Source organism: Apis cerana, linkage group LG7 (assembly GCF_029169275.1).
Source record: "Apis cerana isolate GH-2021 linkage group LG7, AcerK_1.0, whole genome shotgun sequence".
In the NCBI taxonomy this organism is placed as follows: Eukaryota; Metazoa; Arthropoda; class Insecta; order Hymenoptera; family Apidae; genus Apis; species Apis cerana.
Window position 1 is genome coordinate 2,143,444 of NC_083858.1, and position 22,203 is coordinate 2,165,646.

The 22,203-nt window shown below is 32.4% G+C and overlaps 1 protein-coding gene and 1 long non-coding RNA gene across 14 annotated transcripts in view; one reads left to right on the top strand and one right to left on the bottom strand.

The window, feature by feature from the left end:
• The window catches only part of LOC107993663 (carbonic anhydrase-related protein 10), a 37,793-nt gene extending 19,192 nt beyond the window's left edge, over positions 1-18,601 (bottom strand). For 3 of the 13 annotated variants that reach the window (XM_062077600.1, XM_062077594.1, XM_062077606.1), the window contains exons 1-4: positions 16,838-18,591; positions 15,699-16,405; positions 15,155-15,253; positions 2,630-15,051 (exon numbers count right to left, since the gene is read on the bottom strand). The gene's annotated coding sequence lies outside the window, so the exon portion shown is untranslated. Of the gene's footprint in view, positions 1-1,753; positions 15,052-15,154; positions 15,254-15,365; positions 16,406-16,837 lie in introns of all 13 variants that reach the window. The other 10 variants (XM_062077603.1, XM_062077601.1, XM_062077604.1 and 7 more) reach the window with 10 other exon arrangements.
• LOC107993667 (uncharacterized) lies at positions 17,327-21,379 on the top strand. The gene is made up of 3 exons (XR_009830684.1): positions 17,327-17,385; positions 18,705-18,757; positions 19,908-21,379. It is a non-coding gene; the product is annotated as an uncharacterized LOC107993667 (long non-coding RNA).
• The last annotated feature ends 824 nt before the right edge of the window (positions 21,380-22,203 follow it).

Sequence of the window (22,203 nt, forward strand, 5' to 3'; positions counted from 1 at the left end):
TAAATGTATATGTTTTTGAAGAATGCGATACTTTCTTGTCATTAATTTTTTTCAAAATATATGAAAAAGTTAGGATTTTCTTCTTGATCTCTTTCATTGAGAATTGATCAAATGTAATCGTGATGAATATAGATCACTAATATAGAAGATATTGAATTATACAGATACAAATTGAAGATAGTTAACGAGGCATTACTGCATCGAGTATTTCCCAAAGTTCGTAGACTCATAAAATTATCACAGTATATATATCCTCTGAGAGTATCATACCAGCTACTGAAGATAGTACTCCAAACTTTAAATTTTATTATATATAATATAACCATTAAAAGTATCGAATGAAAAGTTGAAAGTACGTATTCCATCTAATACTAAAAGAGCAAATCTCTCAAGAAAGAAAAAATAATTATTTTTTAAAATTTTTTCCTTCCTTAATTTTCGTTTTTACCATATCATGGAAAAAAATAAAATGGATATAACGTGACCTCGAAGAAATAGCGAATATAATAAATGATCATTTAATAAGGCATTATATGAATTAGTATAATAATAGTCAAGATTCTGAAAATTATTAAAAGTTATTTACATATTCAAACAGAATATTTGTAATATTATAATATTACGTTGTATATTATAGAATATATAGAATATTTAGTTAGCAATTTGAAGATGGTCGAAATAGAGCATCTGTTTCGACCAACGACCATTAGTCGTTTATGAATAAAGTGGGATTACGAATACTACATTCCTTCAGGATAAACGACACAGCAGGCATACAGCGAAGTCATCATATCAATTAGTTTAAATAATCACGTTTCGTTGATGGCGAAACACTAACAAACAAAAATTTATAACTTCGATTAAATTTTTAATACGAAATAAATATATTTAATTGAAACGAAATTTAATATTCGTACTCTAAATTTTTTCTTTTTTTTTTTTGAAATTACAATTCTGCTATTCACTATATTTTATTTTATTTTATTCTATCGTGTTTATCTATCGTTGACCAATTTTTAAAATTCGATTAAGTGTGAAAAAGAATCTTTATCATCTCGTTTTTTCAATTTCGTATGAAAGTTTTTTCTTAACACGTTGACACCTTTTCTACCTATTCTTGAAATATCATCAATTATTAAATCATTAATCGTTTATTTCATCGATTCTAAAACGAATATATAAATAAATACCTTAAATATAAATTAGTCAATATCTACGTTAATTTCTACATCTCAATCTATATTACGCGTATCGCATTTTGTTTAAATAAATTAATCATAACTCGACGTATACGTTCGACGTACCAATACCTTTTCACAAATCTCGTATCGGAAATGAATCAAGCGTAACGAAACAGGGATTGGGATTCGAGCGTCTCTTGCTTCATCTTTAATTAGACCCTATCGGATCACGACTGATCCCGTTGGATTTATTACAAAGACCCTATGATAGTCGACGGAGTTTAATCGAGCGAGCCTCTCCTCTCGTTCGATTGCGCCTCTCGAACACAATTATCAACTCTATGGATTTTTGTGGTGCCTCGTTGGGAGCTCGATTCACGCTCGAAATGCTACCACCACCGGGTTTAATTCGTTGGGGATACCCGTTACCCGAAGAGCGGAGAGAGAGAAAGAGAGAGAGAGGAGGGGAAAAAAAAACACTGAAGACCCTTTTTAACCCGTGTGTCTGAAGAGTAGCGGCTGAAACGGGTCCCGCTTGAGACAACGAAAGGGAACAATTAGCGAAATCTTACCCCAAGCTTGAGTGCAACGACTCGACGACTCACGAGTTTAGCCTCCTCCGATCCTTACGTCGTCTCGTCCTCATGGATGATGTACCGCGTCCGGATCAATCCTTTGTTCTTCCTCTACTCTTGGAAAATGGCCAACAGAGAAGGAATAAGCACGTATAAGAAGGATGAATCGAGTATATCACTGTATATCGTGACGGTGCATCGTACACATTATCCGTGCACACACTCGCGAAAATGTACATACATACATACATATATACATACATAGATAGATATATATACGTACGTATGTACGGGTAGTTCGAGTATCCTGTCCGGTCAAACGATCGATCGTGGGGTCGTGGTTTAGATCGAGACGATCCCTGGTTTAGGGCACGGGTCGCGGCCGATTGACGCGCGTGACGTCACGGGTACCGATTCATGACTCTCGAGGGTGACGGAGAAAGATCAAACGAGCAAACGAAGAAACGATGGAAAAGCGTGGACGAGGAGGAAAGAGAGAGGCGAGCGTATAGGGTCGCGAGCGAGCGAGCGAGCGAGACTTGGTGGGAGGACGAGCGTGCGAATCGATCGGCAAAACGCGCGATGGTGCGGCCAAAAATTTCGCGTGACGAGTAAACGCAGAGGCTATGAGCACCTCCTGGCTGAAATCAATAAACGGCGATCAGGACCACCGTGTCGGAGAGATCTCCTTGAAGCACACGCGACGTGGAGAAGATACCTCCTTCCTAGCGATGGATCTCTCCCCCAAAACACTCCTCCAGGACTAACTTTGCTCGGAGAACTTGGTTCCTCCGATTATATATCGTGTACCAGATACGTAAAAATCGCAGGAAAAAGGAAAGTTCCAACTTGCTCCTTCGGCCCGATACTGACCCCGTGCACGACGACGGCGACGACGAAAAGGACGACGAGCTTCGTCTCGTAGCTTCCTCCGCCTTTCTTCCGCCTGCTCCTCTCGTCTAGCCACCGGCACCACCACTTTGCACTGCTGGTACGAGGGAGCAGCGACACCGTGATACGCGACCGATATAATACTGCAACGAGCGAAAGACACCGGTTTTATGTGTATCGTTGAACGATATAATACCGTACAATGGTCGTAGGGATAGTTTCGCGATCTTTTCTTCCTTTTTTATATCTCCCTGTCGCGCAAAATAATTTTATTAAAAGCGGTCTGCGCCTTTGCGAAGGAACGACGAAGGAGGAACGACTGCCCTACGAGACCAGTGTATACGTTCCTCCTTCTCCCTCTCTCCGCCCCTCCTCGCGCTCCCACCCGATCCGTACTCCATCTAGATCTCTCGTCGGCCGTTCCGGAGGCTGGTGGCGCGCGTGCGCGGCCGCGTTATCCTTTTCTCTCGCTCTCACCCACCCGCATCGCGCGCGGCCGTATAGGGAATGAGGCTAGTTTCCACCATCGCTCCATCCCACTCTGGCAGCCTCTCCTCGTGCGACGTTCAGGCCACATCGATGCTTCCGGACACGGGGGAACGAGCGTTTCGCGCCTCCACTGTTCTTCCACTCGGCCATCCTCGTCGGCGTGCGAGGACGTCTGCGCACTTTATCGGGCTAGGACGAGGCGAGGATGGAAGCCTCCTTCGGGATCTGGCGCACCTGTGTGCCCTTTGCCCGCGACCTACTCGCGATTTTTCTACTATCCTTCCCTAATCCGAATTTGTTAAATTGGTTAAATCGGTTGATCATCGATAGAATTAGTATTCAAAGTGAAAGGGAATGTTTAAAATTAGAATAACTTTTTTTTCTATTTATTTATTTATTTTTTTTTTTTTACGTGGAAATAAGTTGCTAAATTGATCGATTGATGATTAATATATCGTAGATTGTAGATTTTTTTAAGTTGTAATTGTATAAGACAATTAGATAATTACTAATTTGATTTGATCGAATTTGATAAAAAATTTCAATTACCAAGCTCAATTATTATGGGAAAAAGATATATTATATCTTGTAATTGATTTTTTGTTCAATTTTTTGTTAAAATACTTTTGTTACTTTTATTACTTTTATAGAAAATTTTTTTTATAATTTTTATTATTATTTATAATGTCGAAGTTATATAGTAACATTAATAATTATTTATTTTCGATAAATTAATAGTAATAAATTTTCTTGCACAACATTTTCTAGCAATAAAATTTTATAACGAAACAAATAAAATTCTACGAATGAATTTTACCAATTACAAATTGGTAAAATTGATTGTCCCATTCAAGGTAGGATTTTAAAATTGTAAAAACTATTGGCGCAACAAAAGTCTAAAATTCGTGTTTTGACAATTTATCACTATTATTGATTGATGTACTATCGTACAAAGAAATTCTGGGTTTTAAATATTATTGGCGTTTTTATAGGATTTGATTAAGTATTTTTATTTGAAATCGACGAGTTTTTTCTTTCTAAATATTACTCTCATCTAAGTTTCAATTTGAATCGTTATAAATTTAATTACCGTAATTATTTGATCCATTTTCCATTTTATATCATTAGGATTTTTATTTCATATTCAATTAGTGATCTTTTATATTTTTATTCGAAATGGATGAATTATTTTAAATTTTACGTTCTACTAATTCTAACTAATTCAATAAATCAGATTAAAATTATTTAATGTTATCATCCTTCAAGATGTATTTAAATATAGTTGTAAAACGAATGATATTCTTATCTATTCTATTATTATAATGTGATCAATAATTTTTTAGAACCAATAAATTATAATAATAGAATGTTATTACTCTAAATTTCATTTTGCTTTAATCTGATTGAATCCAGAATTTAATTACAAATTTTTATTTAATTATACCGAATTTGCTTAGCGAATTTTCACACGTTTAATCTGGAAATTTTTCAATTCATTTTAAATCCTTTTTTTTTTTTTTGATTCATTGAATTTGATATATTTCAATTGTAATCACACAATCCAAAGTTTTTAATCTCATATAAATTAACAAATGATCTTCTTTTAATTCAAATTACTCTTATTACTCTTCAAATTACATAATTCTATGTAATCGAATTTTTTCATACTTACATCAAACATCCAAGTTGGTTTGATAAAGATTTTATTACGATCCTCTCGCTCAGGATTTTAAGTAGTAATGAAACTTTTTATGAAATTCACTTAACCAAGATTTTTTTTTTCTCTCTCTTAAGCATCTTGTTGGAAATATCTAAAATTCTTAAAATTGACTGTGAAAATAGTAGGATTAGATTGAGTGACACACCGTTGACCCATTTTTAGGTTTCCTTTCCAGAGGCTTTTCCCTCTCACCGAGTCGATAAATTCAGAATGGTTAGTACCGAGGCTGTCGAATTTAACCAGGCAAATACTAGTACTGATTGCTTTCACTTTGAAATTGAATAAGTTAGGTCGATGCAGTTGTTTCGTTCGCATTCGAGTTGTCCATGTTCCATTTATCGCGACTTGCCAGTTGCTTTTTAGCGATGTTCGAGTACCCGGGCTGATTAATTCGATCAATCATCCCGCGTCATCTGCTGGATGCAATTACTTACAGCCCCTTTAATCGGACGTTTTAATCGGATCTATCTCTACAACACGCTGTGTAATCGAGTCATAGAAGAGGACATGCTTGATAGAAACTGTCACACTTAGATCAGCCTTGTCCACGAGTGGTGTCAATTTCACCGATATTCAAACAAATCAAAATTTTCAATCAACGAGAATCATAAATCGGATCAATTCTACCAATTGAAACGATCGAGAACCGTTTTGTAATCCTTAAAAACAGAATGGCAATTCTCGAATTAGAAACTGCGATCTAGTTGTAGGTTTTATTTTTAAAAATAACGATAGATGTATTTGTTAATAATAATTTAATCGTAGTTGTAACGTCGTTTCGATCATTTAATTGAGATACGCGATACAAAAATATATCCAAATTATTCTCGAAATTAAATTATTTTCCGGATACAAATATCTAATTTTATCCTTCGTTTCAAAATCTTATTTTATACTATTATCCTATGTACGAATTCTCCTATAAATTCTTTTCTTTCGCAAAATATAAAGATCTAACTTTGATCTTTATAAGAAATATACATTAATCAATGACTCTTCAACTTTAATCATTCGTGAAAAATTAAATACTAATTTTCCTAAAAATCCTTCACGCACATTTTAATCGTCCATTGAAAAAAAGCGAAATTGCCTTTTTATTCCTTAAACGATTAATAGATGTTTATCCTAAATTTCGAATCGTCCTATAAAACGTAGCAGCAATCAATATATACGTGTACGAACGTTACAGTGAGAAAAACAGAGCAAAATAGGTGACCTAATCTCCTTAAGCTTAACTCGACCCTGGACGATCAATTCGTGTCCGTGATCTTTTCGAGATGGCCGTGTGTCGATAGGGACATTGTGTGCAATTTTAAGCTGATGGCTGGTATTTCCGTGGACGTAAGCAGCGCCACGTGACCAGGGCAGGATCTCCAGCGCGGATACACCGAAAAGCTCCTGACTGGTCGACTACGCGGAGCCGTTTATCGATTTTCAAAGCGGCATTGCCCGAAACGCCGCTTTCCAGGCCTCGTCATTTCCCTCCCTATTCCATATCCAACGTGTGGAACCAAAGGTATGGAGAATTCTAAGTTGATCGTGGCCTTGAAACACGGTATGACACAGCAACATATACCCATTAACGATATTTGTCGTATTTTTGACCCAGTCACCAGTCAGCGGCTTCTAACAACGTAGCATATTAGTTAAAATTTTGTTCGTAATTAGGAAAAAGTTTTAAGAAAATTTCAGATTGTACTATAGTTTTTATTCTAAAAAAAAAGCGAATCGTTATACCTTATAATTTTAAGATACTGAACAATGACGACAACTGCGATCGTTTATGATTTGAGGATCATTTTTTCAATAATTTTTAAATTTTTGCATCGTTTCAGAATTAAGAAATATACGAAGAAGTTATTGACAAAAAAAAAATTTAATTTGGAAAGGGTTAAGATGCAAGACGAGCGCGTTTAATTATACCGAACAATAAATATCGATTTCTAATAAAGCCAGAAGACACAAGTCGAGCGGTTTAGTTCCCATCTTTTCCATCCGGATCGGATATTAGTAATTGGAATTACGAGTTTCCATCGTAAACCTTCGCTACCTCCAAACAATCAACTTCCGTGTGTAGTAACGTAAACTGCATACAGATGCAAGATACTAAACTTAGAATTCTAGCAAAGTTCAACCAGACAGAGTGAATTTGATCAAACACAAAAATAATCAACAAATCAGCCTGCTCGTTTACTACAGAATTGAAATATTATTCTGTAAATATTATTTCTAATAATCTTAGATTTTTATGATAATGAATGTAATAAATAATTATGTTATACGATATTAAAAATTATTTGAAGTAATAACTATTAATTTCTCATCGTTTCCTTTATTAATTTATTTTTATTAAATTATCCTCTGTCGTAGCATATATTTCTTCATATCATATCTCTTTTTCTTTTTTTTTTTTACTAATAATTCAACATTTTTAAATTCATTTTATCTATCTCAAAGTCTTTAAATATTTTCTGGAATTTTTAAGAATCCTAAAAAAATCCTAAGTTATTTTAATCATCTTTACTTTATTATCCAATAAATTCTTAAAGTAATTATTAAAAAAAAACTTTTTCTTCGATAAGAAAAATAATGCAGTTAAAATATTTAAAACTTTATATCCGAATGAACCTAAAATTTACTATTCGAATTTTTCTAGTTATCATAAAATTTTTTTTTACATAATTAACACAATATTACATAATAAATAATATTTTCTATTATACGACATTTCAAAATATAGATGTCAATAAATCTATAATATAAAAAAGTAAAATTAGTAGAATTGTTAAAATCAGAATCCTTTAAACAATCACCTACATTCTGATTTGAGAAAAATGTGAATCTTCCGATTGGGATAACCGACCGACTGAACTCGTTGAAAAACTGAAATTTTCCAATTGAAAGCGAATTAATTGAAAATCTGACTTGAGTAAGATTTTAAGATTTAACTGTAGAATTCTTATGATCTCTAATAAATCGTTTATCCTTTGACTCACTAATTTCTTCCTTGCTCCAAAAGACAAAACTTTTGATCGAGAATCCTTTAGGTTGCTGATTGAACAATCCTTCCAAAATAATGGGGCCAATCATCGCGAATGTCACGGCTCTCTCTTACGAAATCCGTTCTTTTCCGAATCGGGAATGAAGTGTTCTAAGAAATTTAGAGTGATCCTTCACGCCTGGATCTGGAAAAATCCCTTTCGAACCTTGATTCTCGATTCAACGATTCCACGTGTGAATGTCGTGATGTTTGATTTATCAGCTATGCACTCTGAATAAAGAGTGCCTCATTAAATCTATACTCGCGTAATTTATGTACACCGTTACACTTTTATTTTTACAATTATTATTAACGATAAAGGCTAACAAAAAATATCACGTACAAAGAATAAAAATTTCAATGATGTTTAATCTCGATCTATTTCTAAAATCCGATCCTATTACAAATCTAATTGAAATAAACAAATGATTCCAAAATTTGCCCGAAACGGAAAGTTCGTTTATTTGGAAGTTCGTATTTAAAAAAATTTGCCGCCATTTTTCGCAAACACGTCGTAAAATCGGTCATAAATTTCGGCAAACTCGAGCCCCAACTCGGACCCTGACCGCCATGCATTCGAACGTCTATGCACGCGGGTGCAACTGATTGCTCCCGCTCGTCCCATCGCGGTTCTATCCCCACCGTGGCGTGTTATAGGGGCGCTGGATATTGAATTCGCTGCGAAACTTATGTTTGTTTTATTCATGCCCAGAAGGAGCGGGCTGACGGGACACCAATGATTATGGGTTATCGATGCTGTTCGACGTCGCGATCGTTTATGGGTATGCAAAAAACCCTGCGATATTGGCCCAGAGGAAAAATCCGGTGTTTGACGAGACGAGTGGTACGGAGAGGGAGGGAGAAGGGGGCAGACGAATTCGTTTTCGTGTCACGCCTATCTCTCTCTCTACGCTCTTCAACCCTCTTTTTCTACCTCTCGAATCCCCTTTCAACCGTGGCCGATGTATTTAGTTGGTCGAATCGAATGGAGTAATTTTTCGTTTTGCTTCCTCCTCCCTTTCTTTTTTCTTCCCTCCCCTCCCTTCCTCCCCTTTTTTTATTTACTCGTTACTTTTTCTCCTCCGTTATTTCCGCACTTTTTGATTGACGTTGTGTACGCTAGTTGCCTAATATGTATTTACAGGATGTTTCAAAAGTTGAGATTGGAATTGTGAGGTGTTTCAATATGAGAATTGTTAAATATTGATTTCTATGTATATATATATGTGTGTGTGTGTGTATGTGTGCGTGTAGTTGATATATAGAGATATTTGTATGTTATATTCGTAACTGAAACGAATAGAAATTGCAAATATTTTAAAAATTTCACGTTTATTGAGTGTGGTGTACGTGATATGAGAATCGTGTGTAAATTTCATTAAACTTTTGTTTCTAATGAAATTTTGTATGTGACATTAAAAATATTTACAAAAATAGAGATACGAATAAACATTTTAAACGAAATGGAATAATATTTGAAATATTTATTTTTTTTTTTTAGTTTAATTGATCGTCCATTCTTTCAGAAAAGTGATTCTGAAAAATAATTCTGGTAATTTTATTTTGCAACTTTTGAAAGGATAACCACGATATTTTAAAAATTAATTTTAAGAAGAAAAGCTTTTGAAATATCTGGAATAAATTATAGCTATATATTATACATATTATTATTATAATTTTATGATAATAATTTTATTAAAAAACATATATATTTAAATTATTATATTTAAAAAAATTTTAAATTATAAAATTCGTGTTTTTGCAGTTGCCTCATTTAAAGTACTCCTAATACTTTTCTATGAATTTTTTATCTTGACTCAACATTCATATTAGAAGATGGAATCCGTATTTAATTTTTTTTAGAATATTTTGCATATGCACACGAATAATTAATATATGAAAAAAAAACTAATTAAATTTTTCATTATTTTAGAATCAATGATGTTTTATGAAAGGATGTCGACCACAAAAAAACGAAAGGAGGAAATATTTAAATTAGCGTTAGAGAAAGAACGCCGGATCATTGATATTGAATTGGGAGAATTGATTGATCGAAACGTTGGTTTGATTGGTTTTTAATATCGAAAGGGAAATATTAATGAAAAGGAGGAAATATTTCGAGTTCATTTAGCATCGAGAAATTATGTAATATGTAATTTGAAAGAGAAATGGATCATTTATATTTTATATCATCAAATATTTCATAAAAAAATTATTAAATTTTTCTTTAAACTCTTATTTCACAATATTTGCATTGTTAATACGAATTATTGCTTGTTTCTTATATATTTATTCTTTCTTTCAACAAAATAAAATTGTAACAAAATTTATTGAAATTTTAACTTGACAGAATTATATAAACTGATTACTCTGAAGTGGAAATTCTCGAATTAATAACAATATAAAAATACTTTTTAGTAGATGTTAATATATTCATGTAACTTCGAACGATCCGATTCTAGAGGCCGAAACAAACGCAAAAGTTAATAAACCTGAAAAGAAATTAGCCTCTTTTCACTATCGAAAATCTTAAAAACAAAATTAAATAAGAAATAAAATGAATTGAAGAAAAGAAAAGATTTTTGAATTAATTCAACATAAATGTGATTCAATGAAATTAAAATGGGGAAAATCATAAGGTAAAGTGTTATAAGGAACTGATAATATTACTGTGACAATTTATCATTTAAGAATAGACGTTCACCTACTATAATAATAATGATAATAAAAAAAATGAGAATAATGCAAGGACGAGGAAAATATTTTCGCTGAGACAGCGAGTAAATTTGTCTTCTCGCGGAGTAATAAAAAATCGCGTAGCGTCCGATAAAAAGAGATGGCGTCTCATAAAAGTACAAAAGTATCAAGATTCTTACTTTTAACGACAATAACGTGCGCTGTAACAAAGTAACGACTATGGATTATCCGACTATCAGCTCTGAGCGCAATAACCTCCCATCTGTTTCTCCTGCCGTCACGAGTTAAATTGTCTCCAAAATTTTGCACCTTCGATAAAAATATATATATATGTAATATAAAATAAAATTGATTCTTATTAACTTTTAATATTGAATTTATATTCAATATTTGAATTAATATCCTTATTAATTGTGATTCAAATTAATCTATCTTGAAAGTGATGCATAATTTTTTTTATAAAACAAAATGTACTCTTTTACAATACAAAAGGATTTTTTCGATTTTATGAAATAAATTTAAAAGGATAGATATTAAATAAAATGGAACTGGTTATGCAAAATAAAATTATTTGATTAAAAAGTACGATACTTCGTCGTATACTCCTCCATAAAAAAAGAAAGAAGACAATAATTCACCATTTGAGACTCGATTCGCATATTTTTAAGATATTTTATTAATTTATATAATTATAAATTAAGATCATTCGAATTCTCGTTCAATTTCATTATATGTGATTTCACTTGATCCCCTCCCCCTTCTATTCTTTTCTTTTCTTTTTATCGTGGCTAAACAATGTACGGAAAAGAGAAGACAGAACAAAGAGGCGGGAAAAACGAGGAAATTTGTTTCGACAACGGCATTAGTGATGCAAATGAAGTTACGTCGTTGTCGGAATTTTTATGTGTTTTTCCACGCTGGCCAGAGCAAATTTTTTGGCTCGCTTTCAAACCGTGCCCGACGAAAACGGCACGACGAAATCATCGACCGTAGGGTAATCTTTTATTTTTTTTTCTTCTTTCTTTCACCGTTACCTCGTGTTCGCAATTTTGAACGACACTGGGATAATAATTTGAAAAATTATGGCGATCGAAAGAAAATTTTGTCCATTTAAACGAATTCAATTGAAATTCACTCATACGACGATCCCTTAATGCTTCCTTCACTTACGGCATTTTTTTCGAAAATTTTACACTGGGATCAACCGAATTGAATGTATAGAATTTACGAGAAGAAGGGAAAGAGAGAGAGAGAAAGAGAGAGAGAGAGAAAAAAGTTTAATGAAACTATAGTTTTTAAATATCGTATCGACAAATTGGAAAATGACGCGTTTATATAGAATCGAATATTGTATATCTCTCGTGTATTTACCACCTCGTTAAATATACTCTGGCGTGCGAAACGTTATCTTTCTGAAACATTGAAGCCAAATCCAATAAACCAGAAATAAAATTTTTCGCTCGATTCATTTGTTTTAAAAATAAATACGAATTAATTTTATGACTTTTCCTACGGGCGAAAAATTGTCAGCCGTTATTACACAATTGAACGCTTGATCTTGCGAAACTGCTTATTGATCAAGCGTATAATTTGATTAAGTATATATAAAATTTAACGGCATAAAAATTTTATTAGGACAATTTAGTCTGAAATTTAGGCGATCAATATCTTAAGCCAGATCTAATTTATGTCTAATCCTTACTAATTCATGCTAATCTATACTTAACTCTCCCATTATATTCTAAATTAGATTAACTTCAGATCTGGGCTTCAGACGAATTCAGTTCGAATATCTTTCAAATTATATCCATCAACTTGTAAGTATAACTTGTAAATATACTTCTATAAAAATATATTCCATTCGATTATAAAAAACGTATAATTTTTTAAAAAAATTATACGGAATAAGAAGAAAGATTCCAAAAATTTGCTTTAACTAATATTCTACAAGTAATGGATCTTATTCATCGTTTGCTTCTGCTATTTTTCTACAGTTACGTGATCACGAGCAATATCAGGAAACTGTATCATAGCTAAGCACTAGTTAAGTTTGATCTAATCTATTCTTGATTCACACTTAACCCAAATCCAACAAACGTTATCACTTTTAAACCACCCTCAAACACGAAAAAGGAATTGCATTCGTTGACGATTAAATGAAAATGCAAAAGAAAAGAATAAAATATTCCACATACAGAAAAATTCGCTCATCGTATACATATATATATATAATTCTTCTTTTTTTCACACCAAGAATCGTTTCAATTAAACACTCAGAGATACAATACACATATAATTGACAATAATGGATACCTATTTCGTAGACATTTGTCGCACAATTCAGAGAAAATAAGAGAAACGAAGAATACCAAGTAGGTATTATCAAGTCGTCCTAACTACCTCTTTCTCTCTCTCTCTCTCCATCTTTTTCTTTGTACACCCGTACATGTTCGAGTCATTCGTATTTATACATATAACTCGACAAAGAATGCAACCGCGAAAGCGAAATGCACACGCGTATATAACAGTGGAACGCGCAGACAAATGTCGATGGCGAGCAACAAGTGTCGAGGAGGTCTTTACTTTCTGACAATGAGTACAAAATCTGGCTGACTTGAATACGCGAGTAAGAGGAAAAGGAGGGGAGAGTACGTCGCCAAAGGTTCTACGTTCACAATTAGCAATCACGCAAATTCGGCTGCTCCCCTTTCATTCATTCGCCATTCTTTTCTATCTCGCGTATATATATATATATATATATTCCGTGCAAAACTATATTATGTGCATTTACTTACTATATGTATTTGTTATTATCGGCGTGTAATCGTGGAATTTTAATTCGAAGTTTGTTGCGCCACGTTCGCGGAAACGTGTGTCACGCGAAACAAGCATGAATCAAGTTACAAGGATCGTAATTGATAATTGGCCGAGAAAAGTGGTGTTTGGTTAATGAACGATTACGATAAGTTGTCGCGCGTGGGACCGGCGAATTTTCGGCCATTTCTTCCGTGCCTTCGTCGCATTTGCCGACAGACCTCGATCCTTATCGGATCAGATCATATCTCCGTTCTGGTGACTAACATGAGAAACTGAATTAATTTACCCGGTAATTGATCGAATTCGTTGTTCTTGCGCGGGATTTTATAATTGTCGTGAATCGGATTAGGTGGATTAGATTAATACGAAAATTTGAAAAGATAAGACTTCAACAATTTTACGGATCACAAATTGATGAACGATTAATATTATAAATTATGTTATATTTTTTTATAACTTTTAAGAAGTCTTATAGGATAGTTATATTAATTTTACGTAACTTTATTTCATTTTTGTTAATTAATTTCTCGACTTGTTACGTGCATTTGCTTCGTGGAACTCAATTATTCTGCTCGCTTGTTAACTTGAAATTAAAGGTAAGATTCATAAAAATTAAGTGAAAAATAAATGAAACTTTTCTAATCCCAATTTTACTCGATCGTTGTTATTCGGGATCGGCTGTGGGAACTTTTGTAGATCAAGCCTTACTCGAGTAGAAACGGTTTCATTCAGAGGTCATTTCACATTTCATTTAGCGGAGGATTCCTTGGCCCCCGTAAAATTACACGGAATCTTTATTCGATAAGTTTTTCACATTTCATTTCACGCAAGATTCATCGGCCCTCGTAAACTTACCTCCTTCTACCCGATATTTCCCTTCCCTTTCGCATCTCATTCGTAGTTACATCGTTGCTGTCAAGTTCCACGAAACTCACGCGAGACAAGCGTTCGATAATTACGTCGCATCTCGCCGCCAATCTCCCTCGGGATGATCAAACGTGATGATCGTACGATCGTACGATAACATCATATACCGTAGGTTTCAAAACAAAAATGAAATTGCGTATGATATAATAACTCTGTGTGTGTAATAATGTATCGATTTTTTTATATTTTATTTAATAACAAGTTGTTACAGAATTATCTTTTTCCTGCGTGTGTATTTCTACGATTTATAGAAGGCTTATTTATAAAACAGAAATGAGAATTAGCATTTTATTATACATTATATGACGATAAATATATCAAAAATTGGAATAAAGAATTCAAAATTTATGGAATTTTCTCGCGACATCTTCCCTTTATGAAGTCGTAATTGGGAGGACATCTGACAGGTACTGTAATGAGTTGTCTGTTCGTTATATCAAAATTTTCAGTTGATTCTACTGGTTTTTCCGTAGTTGTTGTGTAAATCCAAGTTGGCGGGTCGAAAATATATAAATTATGAATTTTTGCGTTTTCCTTCACCTTTTTGAACGTTTCATGGATCTTTTGTAGAAAAGTAGGCTGCTCGGTTGTGCTTGTGGTTGTAGTTGTGGTGTAGGACTGTCCCTGGGAAAGGTACGTCAACACAACAAGGATAAAGAAGCAAAGATGAAGAATATAAACTTGAAATCTCATCTTTGTGATATCACCGAGAACCTTAACATAGAAATATATCATTATGAGTGTAATGTTTCTCTATTTGTCTTTGTTTATTCGTGAAATGTCCAATATTACAATGTATAATCTGAATATAGATTACCTTTTCAATTTGAAAATTCTTTAAATTGAAGATCCTTTTCTTTTATCTCGATCTTTTTTAATATATCAAGTTGAAATTGCTGATCATTTTTAAGGAAATCTGTATAATGAAATATGAAATTTACAAACTTGTACAACCCATAATCTTCTAGACAAGATAAATATGAGATAATTGCAGGATATAAATAACTAATAAAAAAATAATTAATCACTTCTTTTGCAAAAAGAATTTACATAAACCGTTTTGACAAACTTTCCACTAAATATATCTCTGTACGCTAAATTGATATTCACTTCTTATGAAACTATCTATATTAAAAAAAAATATATAAAATCATTCACAGCCATATTCGAATTTGCTTCCAAAAAATTCTCTCAAATTTCACTTTTCACTGTTTATGAAACAATCCACAATACTACGATATATAAAAAAAAAAAAAAAAAAAACTAAAAATCTAACGAATTATTCATTTTTCGAACAAACTTTACAAGATCGAATAGAATTACTGTTGTGAATACTCCATTGTTGAATAATTATTCATTACCAAGACATCACGTCCGCGAAACACGAAAACAAATAATAACGACGCTCGATTCACGTATCCTCGATACGACTCTCGTGAGACTATAACATCCCTATAACTCGTCGATATCGTGAAGCGAAATAAATCCGCGGAATGCAATATAGTCGGCAGATGAGTATAAAGAGCGCGATTAATCTGACGAGAATCGCAACAACGATGACCAGAAGATGGTAACCAATCCCACAGTTTCGTTCGTCAAAGCGTATCATTTCTTATTGGGTCAAGAGTGCACTCCGTTATTTGCCACGGCAACTTGTTTCGCGATAAATTGTTTTTCCAGATATATTTCTGCTCTCGTTTCCCAATCATTCTTATCTCCCACGACCCGCTTTGTCATCGAATTCTCTTTCTTATTCTATTCCCAGCCTATCACGTGTTAGGCTATCTATTCGTGTAGTCAGCTATTTGTTCCTACATATCTTCAGAGCCGATTTTTCCAATATAATTCTTTGAAATGAATGTGAATGGTGAAAATGGAAAAAATGCGAGGCTTTGCGAGGTTACGGGATTTCGATGTCCCCGTGTGGTTGTTAGGTTAGGTGAAGTAGTAATTTCTTTTGGGAGATAAAATATCCGTGAAATATCTGTCCATTGTGCAATACGGAGATAATATTATAATGGTGATGTTATTCGTGAAAGCTTTCATTGGCTTATTATTATAAACTAACCTGGAAGATAATATAAAAAAGATCTTATTGTGTTTGAATCGAGATGAATTATTCAATAATTCAGATAATATTCGATAGCGTAAACTTGGGAAATAAATAATGAAGATATTTATATAAATAATCTAAATTAAAAATTACATTCAAGTTGTCAAATAATTTAATCAATTACCTACGGAATTATAAAATATGATACAATTATAATTAAAATTTCGTTCAACAGATGGAACGTGTAGATTAAAAATTTCATCCAAATTTTTCGACTTACAAAACAATTTCAAAATTACCACCATTTTATTCTTCGCCAGCATAAAAAAGAAAAAAAAAATCGAAGCTTTTGAAGTATCGTGAACCGAAATTTAATTCCAAACACAACATCCCAAAAAGTATCCTTACAAGAGAGAAAGAGAGAGAGAGAGAGAAAAAAGCACTCACGACGATCGTGATGTAAAAACGTGTAATCCAAAGTGCGGTTGTTCTTTTCGCGTTCAAAGCCAACGGATCGTTATTACGTTTAATTGGACGTGAATTGGCATGCCTAGTAGAAGGGGTAACTAGAAAAGAAAAAAAAAAAAAAGAGGGGTTCGCGAGCTTTCACACGGTTTTCCCTTTCGCAAAGTTTACCGGCCGCTCTTTAAATATGTGCGGTCGACTTTAACACGCCACGGTAAAGACCAGCACGCCTCAAGAGTCCGCTCAAGTACTACTTTTCTTCTTCTAATCTGCAAGTAAGTTGTCGCCTTTGTGGTAACACGGTTATTATAATGCGACCGTATATGTGTATGTGTATACCTGTGTGTGTGTGTAAGCAACGTTACACAACACATGCAATAGAGGCAACGTGCACACACTGACACGCCGCTAATAGCCTCCTCTAGCGGCCCGTGAAAAAACCACAAATCCGATGGCTGCTGGGAAATTAAGGAACATTTAGTATATAGTATGGTGTAACGAGTGGTTTCACGCTTGAATTTCTTCCGCTGGTACACTTAACCTATTATTAACGGATCACGAGATATAGGAAAATACGTATTGAAACGGGTGCAATGAAATGCAATACCGAGATTTTACGGACAAGTGTTATTCTATTGTTTGGAAGTTTGATAAGAATGTGAAGAATATCGAGGAAGATTTTTATAATATGTCCGTTGAAACAGTGGGAAGCCATGTTTGTTTGAGGCAATTTGTTTCTCGGTCTTTTATGAATTATTTCATATGAATTTTTCTATATAGAGAATTTTAAAAATTAACATTATTTTATATCGAATGATTGATATATTATAATTGTATTTATACTTAAGTATCATTCTGATAACTTTATCGTTAATTAGTTTTTTGCATATAGAAACTTAATGATACATGATGAAACTTAATGATAAATAAAATTAACAGAGGAAATTTGAAAATCAATGTTTACTTTTAATCCTTTACTTAGTGATGATATATTTTAATTGCTACAATTGACAAGAGATAATGAAAGATAAATTCAATAATAATGGGAAAAAAAATATCAATTAATAGAAATCTTCTACGACGTGAATCACCGGAAATAAACTAAGACAGATATCTCTTCAACTAGTAGTTAATAATTTGTCAGTGTTAGGATTATATAATTCCATAAAATATTTCAATGCCAATCAACAGTTTTATGATATCAGTATTGATTAAATACTTATTTTTATGTGAGAAATTTTTATCTAAGAAACTATCTATTAATTATTTTTATTCTAATTTAACAAAATTTTAAAATCAGACGTTAACAGTATTTTTAAAACAAAATTTATATTTTAGTGTTATACGTGAGATCTTGTTTTCGTATCTTTACATTTTGCGTTTTATTTATATCCAGTGACGATATTTAGATGATATAAGATCGTATGCATCCTGTCTACATATACGCAAACATTTATTGGGAATTCACCGAAGAAATAAAAAAAATAAAAACATCTTACCAATATCATTTGACATTGAAAATTCTTATTTGTACTTTTCAAGCCATTGTTTATCTTCTATTGCAAATTCTATGGTGTACAAATATTTTTAAATATCTAAAAGATGAGCTAATTCAAATTGAATATTGTATAATTCTGAGCAAAAAAAAAAAATTTAAACTATTCCAACAAATATTTCTAATAGAAATTTACTTTCTTCCAAAGGAATATCACTTGAAATCAACTTTTTTCTAAAAAAAAAAAACCATATATTTTTCGATACAAAATTATTTCCATCCGATTTATAAAATTGTATTAATTTGGAATTATTATTTTAAATTTAATTTTTTAAATTTTGTAATTTAATTTAGCGCATGAAGAAGAAAAAAATGCAAATCGGTATTTTTGCATTTTGCGTGTACACGTAAGTATATTTAAATTATATTTTTCTAAATAAGGAAAAAATATCTTATCAAAAAGATAAACTCTTGAATCAGCTATTCGGTTCAATAATTCGCCATTAACAGTAAATAAATAACGATAAATAAATAAGAACATGAATTCAAGAAGTTTTATTAAAAATGCATTTATATTCCCTGCTTTACTAAGAAATTTCTTTCCGTTTTTTATTTCTCGAAGCTCGATTAAATGCGCGCGCGCGCGCGCGCGTGTCGAATTATCTTGAAAACAGCTTGCCGTACCGTGCGAATTCTCGCGATTTCACAGTTGAATCACGAAACGAAATAAAGAGGCGATTTATTCGACTCCGTTACTCGGAAAACGTGAATCACTGGCACGTAATCACAAAAATGTTTATGTTTAAATTTTTTACAAAATATTTTTCAAATGTTAAAAATTCTTATCGCTAATGACGATCAGAGTATTTAATATTGATATAATCATATGCAGTAATCATTGACTGTTTAATTCAAATGAATTTTCAAACATCAAATTTCGAATTTTTGAAAAATAAAAGTTCAACGAAACCTTTCTTTAAATTGAAATTTACTGAAAAAAAAAAAAGGAATCTTTTTTTGTATTTTTCAAAAAAATTAAATCCCTCTTTTATTATTGGTAGATATAGACAACCACGAAAGCGAAAAATGATCATATGAATAATAATAATAATAATAAATAATAAGAATAGAAGAATTTTTAGCATAAAGAAATATTAAAATAAAATTTAAATATATTACTACTTTTACAACAATTAAATATTCTATCACAATTTTTTCACAAGTTTCTTTATTTAATTCTGTTTAATAATTCCTTCTACTTATATATAAATGCAGTTAACCGAATCATTCAATACTTTGTTCCTTCCTATGTATACTATACGTATTAACCACACAAGTACAATTCTTACATTGTAAAATATCTATTTCATTATCTATTTTAACTACCAAAACTAAAACTACAAAATTTCACCTATCAACTAAAGTAAGTACACAACATTTCATCTCATCTTTCATAATTCTCAATTATTATTACAGACAATACCCCAAGTAATATATTTATAAACTTAATAAAAGGAAGAGGAAACATCATACCGTTGGAAATCCCTATTGTTTCAGAGTCAGACAACCAGAGGGCGCACAGTCGAAAGTATAGCGTTCCGAACAAAAACGCATCGGCACGCTCCAAGTGTTCCATAGAAGCGTAAGAAATATTTTTCCAAAGGATTTCGTCCGTAGAAGTTTGCGCATTATTTCTCGGCTTTCTGCCTTCACGAAGAAAATAGGAGGAGGTACAGAAAGAGAGAGAAAGGGAGACAGAGAGAGGGGGAGGATTTTATCCCGGACTCAGTCATGTGCAACAAAGGGGTATTGATATGGACCGTGCTTGTGAAACGGGCCAATAGCTGTGGCCGCCATTGTCACCCGTGGCCAGATCTATACCAAAGATATCTTCTGTATTCTTCCAACTACAAATTCCCCTGGTCAATCTTTTTTTTCTTTTTAACCCCTCTCTTTCCTGTCGCCGTACGTATCTTTGCACTTTTGGCCACCTTTGTCGGCAATACGTCGATTCCAACATTGAAACATTAAGCGCGCATAAAGACTATCAGGAAACTCCGCTCGATTTTCGAAAATTTAAATTTGGCTTTGAAGTGCCCATCTTACGTTTAATATCGCTATCATTGAGAATTACGATATTACATAAATATAATATATTTTGAATAAATTTGTATCGTTAAGATGAATATGTAACTTTGTTATCGCATATTGTACTTATATTGTATTTATATTAATTAATTTGTGGAAGGTAAATTTATAGCAAGTTGAGAATTAATTATTTCATGAATTTAAAAGCACGATTAAAGTTATGAGAGTAATTTTTTGTGATTTTGAAAGTTAATATCAAATAATAGAATAAAATACACGTGGCGTATAATTTTCCTTCAAATTTTGATTTATAAATCTCTTGTACGATTAAAAACATAGTAGACACCCTTTGTGCGAGGCTATGAAGAAAATAAGATTAATGAAAAAGTGGAAAATATTCGTATTAATTTTGTTTCTTCAAATTATCGAGATATTTGGAATATTTCTCAACTTAGTTAGAAACTGGCGATTAATTGGGCCGATATCGATGAAATATTTCGTCAGCGCGTGATAATATTTCGAGTTACATCGAACTTAATAACCGGTATGAATGGTCAGCCCGGTTAAATCTGTTATCTGTATCAACAATCATGAATTATCATAACGAAATCCGTGCAGAAGTGGATATTGTTATGTCCGTGACACGATATTCAAATGATGAAACAGATTGTAGGTCATCGTTGAATATTTTATGAGTTGTTGCGGGATGGTGAAGTTGAATTTATTACATAAACTTTACACGGACCACGAGCTTACGACATGATACTTGATGTTAAGGTGATAATACGGTTCGTTACGCTCTCTACAGAATTTATAATCATACCCTTGTTCACTTGTGACGCGACACTTTCATTTCGGAATAATAATTAAATCTTTCTTGAAAATTAAATATATTCAAAATGACAGTTCAAAATAATGAATAAATTATATGTATTATGAAATTTACAGGCTATTGTAGAATTTTAACAAGATTTCCTATTTCCTATCCGCTCATTTTTTCCTTCGACAATTTCTTTTTTGATCTTCAAACATTTTCAGTTCCAACATTCTATCTGGAACTGAACGAAAGTTCCATTAAAATTTCATGGTTACGTGTGCAGAGAGGATTGATCGATTCGAACAAGTTTTCTAAGTAAAGTTCTGCATAATCGACGGTTCGCCATGGGATATATATTTTTTAAAAGTCAAAGTATAGAAACTTTATTTATAACTTGTTTTTTAAACTTTTTTCTTCAAAAAATTTAAATTTACACGTTAATGTATATTGTTTACCAATAAATATTTCCATTTTATCAATAGTGATAATCAAAATATATAATTGTATCGTGAGATTTAATTAAAAACTTTTTTCTTATTTTACGTAATATTATTGATAAAAGAGTAATATCTAAAATTTCTAACGTTGTATCGTGAATTCTTCTTGATTTTTTTAAATATTTTTAAAATATTTATCAGTAACTATTTTTGTTTGGAAACCAATTCCTAAATTATTAAATTACGATATAAGAAGAGCCTAAATATAAGCATGAAATAAAATGTTATATAGAATAGCAACATTATGGTTCTCAGTCGGTAACTCAAGCAAATAAATTTATAGAAAGCTTCTTAGCGCATGCGTGTCTCGCACGATTCAATGTTTCCCTCTGTAATTTTCTTTGAATTTGTCTCTCAATGCTTTCCTCTTTCTTCCTTTTTTCTTTCTCACGAAATCACTGGAAGGTTTTATCTTCTATTCCATTATGATTTCATCGCTCGAGTGCTTTTT